The sequence below is a fragment of the Panthera leo genome, chromosome B3, assembly GCF_018350215.1.
Source record: "Panthera leo isolate Ple1 chromosome B3, P.leo_Ple1_pat1.1, whole genome shotgun sequence".
Taxonomy (NCBI): Eukaryota; Metazoa; Chordata; class Mammalia; order Carnivora; family Felidae; genus Panthera; species Panthera leo.
In genome coordinates this window covers 24895077-24908036 of record NC_056684.1, presented here as the reverse complement: position 1 = coordinate 24908036, position 12960 = coordinate 24895077, and the positions used below count along the sequence as shown (strand labels likewise).

The following is a 12960-nucleotide window of genomic DNA, read 5'->3' as shown; positions in this document are numbered from 1 at the left end:
CCACCTTGCTGTTCTCAAGAGCAAGTTGCATAATTTACATAGATGTCTGCTGTGAAATTGGATAAGGCCACAAAGTGCCTTTTTCTCCTTTAAAGGTCAAAATATGCATTTCTTTCTCCATATGTAGGAATAACATCAAATTTGCTACTAGCCATACTTCCAACATGTAAAAAATTTCTTTATAAACAGACTCCTGACATGAGTTGTTGAGTGCTTCCTTCATTTCTCATTTTAGAAAGTTTATACACCTCAAAAAAAAGTGATCACATGCATTTATAGTGACTGACATCTCAATTTTGTAAATTATATGCTAAGGCACAAGAAACACGATTCTCCTGCCTTTGAAAGTATCATTTGGCATATTTTATTCATCCTGCCTTTCATTTTTTTAAAGAAATCTTGCCTAGAGTGTGGAATAAATAGGTCTTTGTTAAGATCATCTTCTATTTTCTGAGACTGTTACAAAGTGTCCTATTCTGCCAGGCCCTATGACTCACTAAGAATTCCAGTGCTCACAAATGACAGAAGACAAGTCTGACACAGGACCTAATCCAGGTCTTCAAGTACACACTTCTTTGTTCTACAGAAGGATGGAGCTCAGACGCTCTTTCTTTCTACCTGCTGCATGGATGTGAACACACATATTAATATTCATGCCCTCAGATGCATATGCACAGAGGTGCATGAGCACACACATACACACACATATACTTGCACACACACACACAAACACACACACACACATTCACCACACATACACATGGGTTAAAGATGCCTCAAAAATAGATTTAGAATAGATTGTAGAATTTCCTTGAAGTAAAGGAGTTCTTTAAGAGAGGTAGGATCTAGGGGTGTGTGGGTGGCTCAGTCAGTTAAGTGTCTGACTTCAGCTCAGGTCATGATCTTATGGTTCATGGGTTCAAGTCCTGTGTCAGCCTCTGTGCTAACAGCTCAGAGCCTGGAGCCTGCTTCAGATTCTGTGTCTCCCTCTCTCTCTCTGTCCCTCCCCTGCTCATGTTCTGTCTCTCTCTGTTTCTCAAAAATAAATAAACGTTAAAAAATAATAAAAAAAAATAAAGGTAGGATCTAATCTTGATTAGGGCAGTTCAGATATGTTTTAACTAATGCAGTGCAGTGAATAAGTAAACCCTAAATGTTCCACTTAAATCTATGATTCTGTGCTATATGTGAGATTGAAATATCTCACATATCTCACAACTTACCATTGCCAGATAAAATACAGGACTCCAAGCTAAATGTGAAATATTTGGGATATACTAATACTAAAACACTACTTGTCATCTATCTGAAATTCATAAGTAATAGGTGTGCTATATTTTAATTGACAAATCTGTCAGGCAGTCCTATAGTCAATGAACTGAACAGCAAGAAAGCTCTTAACATGAGCCCAAATTCACCTTTATCCTCATAATCCTGAGCTTTTACCTGAATTGGCTACTGTGGGCCCAGCCACAGCTTCCCTCAAGATGGGACAGTGCAGAGGTGCCTGAGTGGCTCAGTCGGTTAAGCGTCTGACTTTGGTTTAGGTCATGATCTCAGGTTTGTGAGTTCGAGCTCCGTGCTTCTGATTCTGTGTCTCATTCTCTTTCTGCCCCTCCCCTGCTAGCACTCTGTCTATCTCTGTCTCTCAAAAATAAATAAATGTAAATTAAAAAAAAATTAAAGATGGGGAAGTGCAGAGAATCCCAGGATAAGGAGTAAGACCCACAGCACTCAGGGACCACATGGCCATAATATATGTGGCTGTCACCACAGCAGAGGGCTGAGCTCATGTTACTCAGCCAGCTAACCTGTGAGGGATATGGAGATGTTACCGCTCATCATGGACCTGGCTATTCACTTGCTCAGTGACCTCTGTTCCTCCATAAGCCTGTAGGCCTTGTCACACCCCCAGGAGCTCCATGCACTGAATGGCTCACAGCAGGAGCCCCCACATCCAAATCCCCAATCTCTCCTCCTCACTTGTTTTCTTCTCAGTGAAGATTCACCACTGAAAATATCAGGGCTAAACTCAGTTTTTGTATACATCGTCTTGAATATTATTACTTAAATTTACCCACATTGACAGTCATTGTGAGAGAAATAGCCATTATCCAGCATTTACAATTGAAGAAACCAAGGTTGTGTCATAAATATATACTATGCTTTCCTGGACTCCATGTGAAAGACACAGAAGACATGACCCCTTGTTTATGGGAGCTGTGATCTAGCATGAGTGCAGAACATTTATATGTTACATGCACTTGTAGGTACACACACAATAGATCAAATGCAATTGTTAAATTCAGTTTGACCCATGAGCTCTTTGGACAAACAGAAATAACCCATACCCTCCTTTAATTTATCTGGGACATCTAAATGAATACTATGACTGGAAACAAATGAAAGCAATAGTAAGTGGAAATATGATTTTTCAAAAAACAAAATCTTCTATCCATATTTCCCTTCGACTCTGTTGAGAATCACAGAGGATGATGTTTTTCTTCTTTTGTAATATGTGTACACAACTACAAGGTTAAAGTTTGGCATTTGCCCAAGTGAATCCTGGCTTTAGGGAATATAGTCACAGAAATTATTCTACAATTATCATTTTTGCTTTGGTTTCTTGATATGTTCTCATGAACAATATCTTGAAACTTGTGGGTATCATTGGCTATGGAGCAGACTTCAAATCCTACAGATAGAGAGGGAGGGAGAGAGAGAATCCCAAGCAGGCTCCACACCATCTGTGAAGAGTGAGACATGGGTCTTGATCCCACAAACTCTTAGATCACCACCTGAGCCAAAATCCAGAGTTGGACACTTAACCCACTGAGCCACCCAGGCAGCCTGCCTACTCTACACATTTATTATAAATGGAATCATATAAAAATGTGGTCCCTCATGACTGGTTATTTCATTATGTTCAATATATTTCAATATGTTCATTATTTGTGGTTAATGCTTTGAAGTTCAGCATATTGTAGCACATATCAGTATTTCATTCCTTTCTTTCTAAAGCTGAGTAATATTCCATTGTATAGATACACCACATTTTTATTCTTCCATCATTTCATGGACATTCAGACTGTTTCCACTTTTTGGGCATTATTAATAATGCTGCCGTAAATATTGGTATGCACATTTTTTTGTAGACAGATATATTCAAATCTTAGTCAAATACCTAGGAGTGGAATTGCTGGGTCATGTGGTAACTCTGTTTATCATTTTGAGAAATTGCCAAAATGTTTTCTAAACATTCCCTAAACATTCCCTCTGGCGATGTATGAGAGTTCCCAATACTTCTTAACGTTGATAGAAAAATATGTGTAAACATGTTTGCTAAAAGATTAATGACAAAGCTAGACAAACTAGACACAGGATAAATGAGTTCCAAATCATAATTTAAAGTGAACAAAGAAAAATCTAACAATTAAAGATCTTTAAAAAGAAAATAGGGGCATCTGGGTGGCTCAGTTGGTTGAGTGACCAACTTCAGCTCAGGTCATGATCTCACAGTTCGTGGGTTCAGACTCCACATCAGGCTCTGTGCTGACAGTTCAGAGCCTGGAGCTTCAGATTCTGTGTCTCCCTCTCTCTCTCTCCCCTCCCCTACTTGCTCTCTTTCTCTCTCTCCTTCAAAAATAAACATTTAGAAAATAATAGTAGTAAATTAAAAAAATGAATAGAAAATATACAAGGGGTGCCCAGCTGGTTCAGTGAGTACAGCATGCAACTCTTGACCTTGGGATATGATTTCGAGTCCCATGTTGGGCATAGAGATTACTTAAAAATAAAATATTTTTTAAAAAGAAATAAAAGTATAAAATTACTAAATTCTTGCATATTTCCAAGTATCAATGAACTGAAACATGGTGGCCATGAGTTCAGTGCATCAAATATTCCCCATTCCAGAGATAGGACTTTATTCCCACCTCCTTGCAGTGAGATGTGGCCACACAGAATTCTTTGACCACCAAAGTGTGAGCAGAAGTGATGTGTATCATTGCTGGGCAGAAGCTTTAAGGATTGATGTGGGATTTACAATGGGCTCTTGCTCCCTGCCACAGAAACCATCCACACTCCAGATGGCACATTCCTGACAGTCTGGGGACCAAAATGACCACAATGTAGAAACCCAACCAATTGTAGACATGTACCATGAAGAAGAAAAAATCTCTACTTCTTTAAACCAAGACATTTTGGAGTTATTACCACAGCAAAACCTAATCTATCACACACACACACAAAAATTAGTATCAGGATTGGGGGCATCATGAAAAATTTAGAATATGTGACATTAACTTAGGTGCCAGGCAGCATACTTGTGAGAAAATTGTTATTGAAGGCCAAAAGGATCACAATCTATGTAATACAGTAGCAAAATATCTAGTAAAGCCATTATTTGTAATGACTCAGGAGTCAGATCATAACCCTAATGAATTTATAGCTCAAGGGGAAGAGGTTGGAAAATGGAACTAGTCTACACTAGTTGTGACAGGTTGCAGTTAGTACATTTTTATGAAAAAATAAAATGAGTGCAGAAATGAAATGGCAGTAGGAATAAAAGAAAATAGAGTCTAAAAAGTCATGAATTTGCAGAGTTGGAAGTGGGAACTTTTTCTCCATTCCAAATGGTAAAAGATAAAACTGAATGGCCTCTTAAGAGTTCTGCCCCTCAGTTTAGGGAGGCTTCCAAGATGAGGCGACCTTCAAGCTTCATTTTGAAATATAATCAGTGATCTACCAAGTTGTAAAAACAATGAAGACTGTTCCAAACAGAGAAGATCCATGGACAAGAGAAAATACTTGTGAAGCAACTTGGAGGAAATACAAATAGTCAGTACTGCATCACAATAGTTTCCAAATCCTCCCAAGCTGAGAATACCTTTATTCAATGTCAGGATCTAAAACTGATGAAAGCAGACTTATTCCAGACTCCATAGATCACATTTTAAAATCACCTGAATAAGTTGCCAGTCTTGAAGGGCTATGTCACCTCTCAATGCCAAACCAAGAGAAAACAGGATCAGATCTAGTGGAGGAGTAACAGAAGAGTGAGAAGGGGGTCACTATAGGTAAATTGACCTAATAAGAGATTCTTTCAATAGTCAGAGCGTGAGAGAATGAGGTCCTGAAATTCACAATGGCTCTGAGGATAACTTAGAGGGGATGTATTTCAGAGATATTTAGGAGAGAGACTCAACAGAACTGGACCACTGATTACATGGAGGTAGGCAGAAAGATAGGAAGAGGATAGGGTCAATAATAATTTCCAGATTTCCAATTTGGGGGACAGGATGAGTACAGTTACTAACAACCAATACAGGGAATACAAGGTGAGCAAGGATGGCAATCAGGAGCAAAGGGATTGAGTTTATTTACGAATATGTTGAGTTTGGAAAATCTGCATTATAGCCAGTTTTAAGTGTCCCATTGAAATTTAACACACAAAGAAGTTGGGAACTCTAGGCAGTGCTAAATGTTGGACATTGCTTAAATATCAGAAGAAGATATTTAGCACCACCATCTCACCCCCAACATGTCCCCCCACCAAGAGCCAGCCCCACTCCATTCTTTCTGCCCACAGAAGGGGATCCAGTGTGTTAGTATCCAGAGTCGGCCAATGTTAAATTTGAGCAGCAGAGAACTGTCTGTCACCATCTGGGAAGGAGAGAGGGGGGAGAATTTTTCACTATTTCTCCTTTTATTCCTGCCCCAGAAATCCCTTTATAGATTAAGTAAACCAGTGTTTACAGATGCGTTTGCAGCTCCTATTAGCCAGGGCTCTATCTCAAGGATGGTTAGACACTGATTGTGAAGAAATCAGCAGGCAAGGCAGGGTGTTTGATGATTTCAGCTTATCATGGAGATAGACCCCACAAGGACTCCTCTGAGTCAACAGCATGACAAAAAAAAAAATCCTTAAACAATTCCATTCCAATTACCAGTTGCTGAGAAAATAAAACTAAACCTCCTATTTTTGATTGGTCCAAGTGAGAATCATTTAATGATTATAGAATTACGTGCTCTTAAGGGTTAGGTTTCCTGGGAAACAGACTCTGAGAACTGTGTGTAGGAGGTTCATTGGGAGTGCTCTCAGGAACCACACTGTGAGAGGGAGGAAAGCAAGAAAGGGCAGAGGGAGTGAGTGCACCATGATACCTCAGTCCAGCTCATCTTTGAGGCAAGAGAGCTGGGGCTTTGTATTCACCTATGGACGAGTCACTGGGTGCAAGTGGCTTCCAGGGAGCAGGTATGATCTAGACATGTCAATTCCCCAGTGTTTTTTTTTTTTTTTTTATCTGAGTAAATGGTGATGGGTCTCTTTGGGGAAGGACCAGGCATGTCATTATCACATATCCTTCCCATGGTGACATAGGGTCATTTTTCCTGGGTACCCAGCCTCTCTTTTAGTCAATGGGGTTCAGATTCAAGTTTCTAGAATCATTAACTGAAATATAAGCTGAAGATAAGATTTTTTTATGGAGTACTTTGCCTCAGAAATGTATATATTATTTTTAAGAACTCAGATTTTTTTTCAGAGCAATCTCAACATAGAGAATGAAAACTGATGATCTTACATTCAGCACAAGAATTTTTTATATGTTTAAGCCCAGAAAAAGAAGTCTATGCATTACATGTACATGCCTATTAAAGTCTGTGTGCCTGCATATGTGTCTGTGTGTGTGTGTTTCAATTTTTCCCTGATGAAAAATAGTGTTTCTTTATGGAACCCCTGTTAAATTCCAGCTTTTGTTACATGAAACAAATTTCATTTGTTTCTTGCTCACTTCTTTTCCCCCATCATCATTCTAGACCCCAATTTCTATTTGAGTCAACAGGAGCATGTGCACAATGTATCACTCAGCAGACATCACTGTCCTGAAATAGACACCCCTAGCTTTTGCCAGTACTGTCCATGGAAGTTATGACAATAATGCAAGGACAACCAGAATCATAGATGATGAATGATGAATTACAAATGTAATTTAAATGATGTAATAAGATTACTACATTAAATACAACAGGCCCAGTTAAATTTAACTTTCAGATCAACTACACACACACACACACACACACACACACACACACATATATACACTTGTATATCAACTATATATATCTATATTATATATATAACTATACATTATATATATATATATATATATATATATATATTAGTGTAAGTATGCCCTATGCAATATTTTAGACATACACTAAAATTCACTTATTTTTTATTAATATTAATTCAAATTTACTGGACATCTTGTATTTGTTTGTTTTGCAAACTCTGATACACCTACTATATATAATCAGTAGACATAATTCTCCCACATTTCTTACTTTTACTTCTGCCCTTCAGTTTTATCTGTCATTGAAATCCATGTTGCCTTTCCTGCTTGAAGAGAAGTATTAGGATCACAGAAAATACTGAAGATAACAGACAAGGGGGCACATCTGGTTTTACCATTTATATGATAGAAAAGTTGGAACCAAACTGTCTTCTCATCTTAACATTCAAGTTTGTTCAGAAGTTTAAACATTCTTGGCAGAACTTTTCTTTTGAATAACCATCACACACACAGATATACAATACCAGGGTTTTTCTGATCTGCTCTCATGGTATATCATAAAATGAATCATCTCAAATGCTAACACCTCAACCTTTACATAATGCACAATTTTTACTACATTATCCCAAAGTGCTAGGACTTAGAATAATTGTTGATGACTGCTCTTATGTCTTTGTGTCATCTGGTTAGTTCTGGTACCCAGGCCAGACTCAGTGAAGCTTGGCTGCACTTCTCTAGGCAGCTGCTATCAGCAGGATGTTCGGGGAGGGAGTGGTTGTGCTAGGAAGTGTCACTTGTCTGGGAGCAGGTAGGCTGTTGGCAGAGTGGAAGTAATGGAGACTTCTGTCTCCTGTCACCCATTAGACTAGCTCAGAATTGTCAGGGGTCCAAGAGAGACTCAGCCAAGGCTCTGTGAGGCATAGAGTCAAAATTACCTTTTCTTCTTCTGCATTCTATTAGCCAACACATGTAAAAACCAGACAGAGGGGAAAATGGATTTAATTTTCTGCTGGGAAGAGCTGCAAAAGACATGGATAATGGAAGGGCTAGAGAACTGGATTTATATTTCTAATCAATCTCCCCATCTTTAAATACAATGATGAACATGCAGACATTTTATGGGGGAGAAAAGAGCTTTCTCAGTGAAAAAAACCATGGATTGACTTATATCCTGCCACAAGTTTCTTATTCTGGTACCTGGTCCAGAATAGTTACCTGTCACTGTCACATCAACATCTGAACAACCTCTTATGCAAAACTAAAAAGTTCTAAACCACCTTTGTTAAGTAGGTTATCCTTCATGGCTTCATGCAATTCAGAGCTTGTTGTGTTTATTAATAATAAAGCTGAAAGATTAACTTCTTCCTTCACACCACCACCATATTCAGTTGGACATTTACCAAAAGGGCTACTATTATGTTTACATTATCTGTGCTTTCATCAGGAAAAATAGAGAACTATGTCACTAGCTGTACTTGTCATATTGGTGGTACTTCTGTATACTTCTTGCTTCATATTCACCCAGCATTTCCAAGGACTATATCAATACTATTTTTCACAAGTATCACCTTGTAGTCTAACCTCCTAAAGTTCAGCTTTATTAGAAGACAGCAAAGTACTAATGTTTAGATGTGTAATATTAAACATCTGATACTATTGTCTTTAAATTCCATATTTTCTCTAATTTTTTTGTTTTTTGACAAATTCTTCATTTCCTGTGTGAAACCGCCTAAATGTTGTGTTTTTTTCATATTTACACATTTTCTTTCTTTTTGTTTATTTTTTTGTTTATTTTTTCCCCTCAAAATTTCAATGTAATTTATTGTCAAGTTAGCCAACATACAGTGTATACAGTGTGTTCTTGGCTTCAGTAGATTTCCATGATTCATTACTTACATACAACACCCAGTGCTCATCCCAACAAGTGCCCTACTCAATGCCCATCACCCATTTCCCTTCTCCCCCTCCCTCCCGCCCATCAACCCTCAGTTTGTTCTTTGTATTTAAGAACATCTTATGGTTTCTCTCCCTCTATGTTTGAAACTATTTTTCCCCTTCCATTCCCCCATGGTCTGCTGTTAAGTTTCTCAAATTACACATTGAGTGAAACATATGATATCTATCTTTCTCTGACTGGCTTATTTCACTTAGCACAATACCCTCCAGTTTCATCCATGTTGCTGCAAATGGCAAGATTTCATTCTTTCTCATTGCCAAGTAGTATTCCATTGTTTATATAAACCACATCTTCTTTATTCATTCATCTGTTGATGGACATTGGGCTCTTTCCATAATTTGGCTCTTGTTGAAAGTGCTGCTATAAACATTGGGGTACATGTGCACCTATGAATCAGCACTCCTGTATCCTTTGGATAAATCCCTAGTAATGCTATTGCTGAGTTGTCAGGTAATTCTATTTTTAGTTTTTTTGAGGAACCTCCGCACTGGTTTCCAGAGTGGCTGCACAAGTTTGCATTCCTACCAACACTGAAAGAGGGTCCCTGTTTCTCCACATGCTAGTCAACATCTGATGTTTCCTAAGTTGTTAATTTTAGCCATTCTGACTGGTGTGAGGTGGTATCACAATGTGGTTTTGATTTGTATTTCCCTGATGATGAGTGATGTTGAGCATCATTTCTTGTGCCTGTTGGCCATCTAGATATCTTCTTTGGAAAAATGTCTATTCATGTCTTCTGCCCATTTCCTCACTGTATTATTTGTTTTTTGGGTGTGGAGTTTGGTGAGTTCTTTATAGATTTTGGATACTAACCCTTTATCCAATATGTCATTTGCAAATATCTTCTCCCATTCTGTACATTAACTTTTGGTTTTCTTGATGGTTTCTTTTTCAGTTCAGAAGCTTTTTATCTTGATGAGGTCCCAATAGTTCATTTTTACTTTTATTTCCCTTGTCTTCAGAGATGTGTCGAGCAAGAAATTGTTGCTGCTGTGGTCAAAGAGGTTGTTGCCTGTTTTTTCCTCTAGGCTTTTGATGGTTTCCTGTCTCACATTTAGGTTTTTCATCATTTTGAGTTTATTTTTGTGTATGGTGTAATAAAGTGGTCTAGTTTCATTCTTCTGCATGCTGCTGTCCAATTCTCCCAGCACCATTTGCTAAAGAGAGTGAATTTTTGGGGCGCCTGGGTGGCTCAGTCGGTTAAGTGGCCAACTTCGGCTCAGGTCATGATCTCGCGGTCCGTGAGTTCGAGCCCCGCGTCGGGCTCTGTGCTGACAGCTCAGAGCCTGGAGCCTGTTTCAGATTCTGTGTCTCCCTCTCTCTGACCCTCCCCCGTTCATGCTCTGTCTCTCTCTGTCTCAAAAATAAACGTTAAAAAAAAAATTTAAAAAAAAAAAAAAAAGAGAGAGTGAATTTTTTCCATTGGATACTCTCTCCTGCTTTGTCAAAGATTAGTTGACCATACATTTGTGGGTCCAATTCTGGGTTCTCTATTCTATTCCACTGGTCTATGTGTCTGTCCTTGTGCCAAAACCATACTTTCTTGGTGATTACAGCTTTTTAGTAAAGGCTAAAGTCCTCTACTCTAGGACTGTGATGCCTCCTGTTTTGGTTTTCTTTTTCAACATTACTTTGGCTATTTGGGATCTTTTGTGTTTCCATACAAATTTCAGGGTTGTTTGTTCTATCTCTGAGAAGAATATCAGTGCAATTTTTATTAGGATTTCATGTAGATTGCTTTGGGTAGTATTGGCATTTTTACAATATTTATTCTTCCAATCCATGAACATGGAATGTTTTTCCATTTCTTTGTGTCTTCTTCGATTTCTTCCATAAGTTTCCTATAGTTTTCATAATACAGATCTTTTACATCTCTGGTTAGGTTTATTCTTAGGTATCTTATAGTTCTTGGTGCAATTATAAATGGGATAGAAACCACTTACATTTTGAATGTGTCTTAGCTTCACTAGTCAGTGTATCTCTACAAATAAGACACCAGGGGTTTCCTCTCTCACTTTCAACCACAGCCATAAAAGCAAATTCAGATTGCACAACATTATGAAGTGAATTGTACTCTGTAAAATGGTTACTTTTATGTTAGGTGAATTTCACCTCAATTTTTAAAAAAAAAACTTTTAAAAAATCACAAATTCAGTACAAGATAAATAGTACTTCTAAGTAATTTGAGGGCAAACCTATTTGGTCTTCATTTTCTCAGATCACTGCCATTGTCACCAGTTGGTTTACAATGTGTGTCTTTTCTTTTTTTTATTTAAAAAAAAACTTTAATGTTTATTTTTGAGAGAGAGAGAAAGAGTGTGAGTCAGGGAGGGGCAGAGAGAGAGAGAGAGAGAGTGAGGGAGATGCAGAATCCGAAGCAGGCTCCAAACTCTTGAGCTGTCAGCATAGAGCCAGACATGGGGCTTGAAACCGTGAGATCATGACCTGAGCCAAAGTTGGATGCTTAACTGAATGAGCCACGCAGGCACCCACAATGTGGTCTTTTCTTAAGAAATAATGCAATAAAATTTGTTCCACTTTCAGTAAATTAGGATTAAAAATAAGTAATATGAATTTCACTTAGTTATGTTAATGCTAGCTTGATTTTAAATTACAATGATTGTAGTTAATGTTTTGGCAGATTTAAGAGGGAAGTATAGGTATCAGCTGCTCAGGTCTCCATGACCCTGAAGATGCAGGAAGGAGTACCTGACCTTCAAGGTGTCCCATTTAGGCAACACTAAATGAATGCCTTCAGACTTCTCCAAAAAACACTGACTGAGACACAAGCCATGTCACCATGATTGTGGCTGAGCTGGAGAAGGTCTTAAGCAGCTGCCCAGGTGAGGAATCCGTGGTCAGCCTTCTGGATGGCACAGTGGAAAAACTGAGCATCCCCAAGGCAGTGGTGGAGTCCATCCAAGTGAAGGAGGAGAGTACCAAGCTGTGCAAGCACAGAATCTAGCACCTTAAGGAGCATAGCAGCAACCAGACCCTGGCAGCCAGCATGAGGAAGAGAAAGCACATGGACCATACAATGGCAGGGCACCTGTTTTGCTGTGGCTACATCTCAGTGAATTAGCACACCAGAGTGGCATAGAGAGCTGGTTGGACCCAGCCAAGGTGGCTGATGCTGAGCCAGAAGTTCCAGTACAACTACCACCTGCACCAGCTGGGGGACAATTCTGTGTTCACCATCACACCAACCTCTCAGCCATAAGGACACCACAATATTCCAAGGGGGACAGCAGCTTCAAGAGCCCCCACTGGCCCATGTGCAGCCACTTTCTGAACAAGCAGGCATAGCCCCTGCCCTTGGCCCACTGCACCAACTCCCACCTGCTCTGCAGACCTCAGACATCTCAATGATGGAGAACAACCGGCCCCCGAGGCTGCCCAACAGCTATAGCTACAACCCTTTGCTGTCTGTCCACCAAGAACCAAAGAAGTGTTGCACTTCTCACAATCCAAGAAAGTGTACATCATGTAGGCACCCCACACACACCTGTGTGCCCCATGCCTTCGCACTCCAGCCTGGCCTGCCAACCTGTGTTTCTGTTTCTTGTGACCCAAGATCAGTGAGCGATGGTAACTACTCCTAGAAAGAGAGGAGTCAGATCAAGAGCACATCTGTGCTTGGAGGTATGTTTCCACTGGTAGAATTCTGAAGCACGCGTGAGCTACTTGATGCCTTCCCTTTCAGAGAGAGACTTTCCTGCCCGGGAGCTTCCACCACTCCAGAAACAAAAGTCGGTTATTTCCTGCACCCCTGACCCTTGTGTCCTCCTTCTGTCGGCCCCTCCTTCCCATCACCAACCAACATGCCAGGAAGGGTGGCAGCCATGCCCAACGAGCATGCCCTGTAGAGGCATCCAGCAGAGTTGTGTCCTTGGGACCTGGCTTTGGGTGTTCCAGGTTCAATGTCAG

The 12960-nt window shown here is 39.5% G+C and overlaps 1 pseudogene; it reads left to right on the top strand.

Moving 5' to 3' along the window:
* Positions 1-5300: 5300 nt before the first annotated feature.
* On the top strand, positions 5301-12402 carry LOC122222515 (annotated as a pseudogene).
* The last annotated feature ends 558 nt before the right edge of the window (positions 12403-12960 follow it).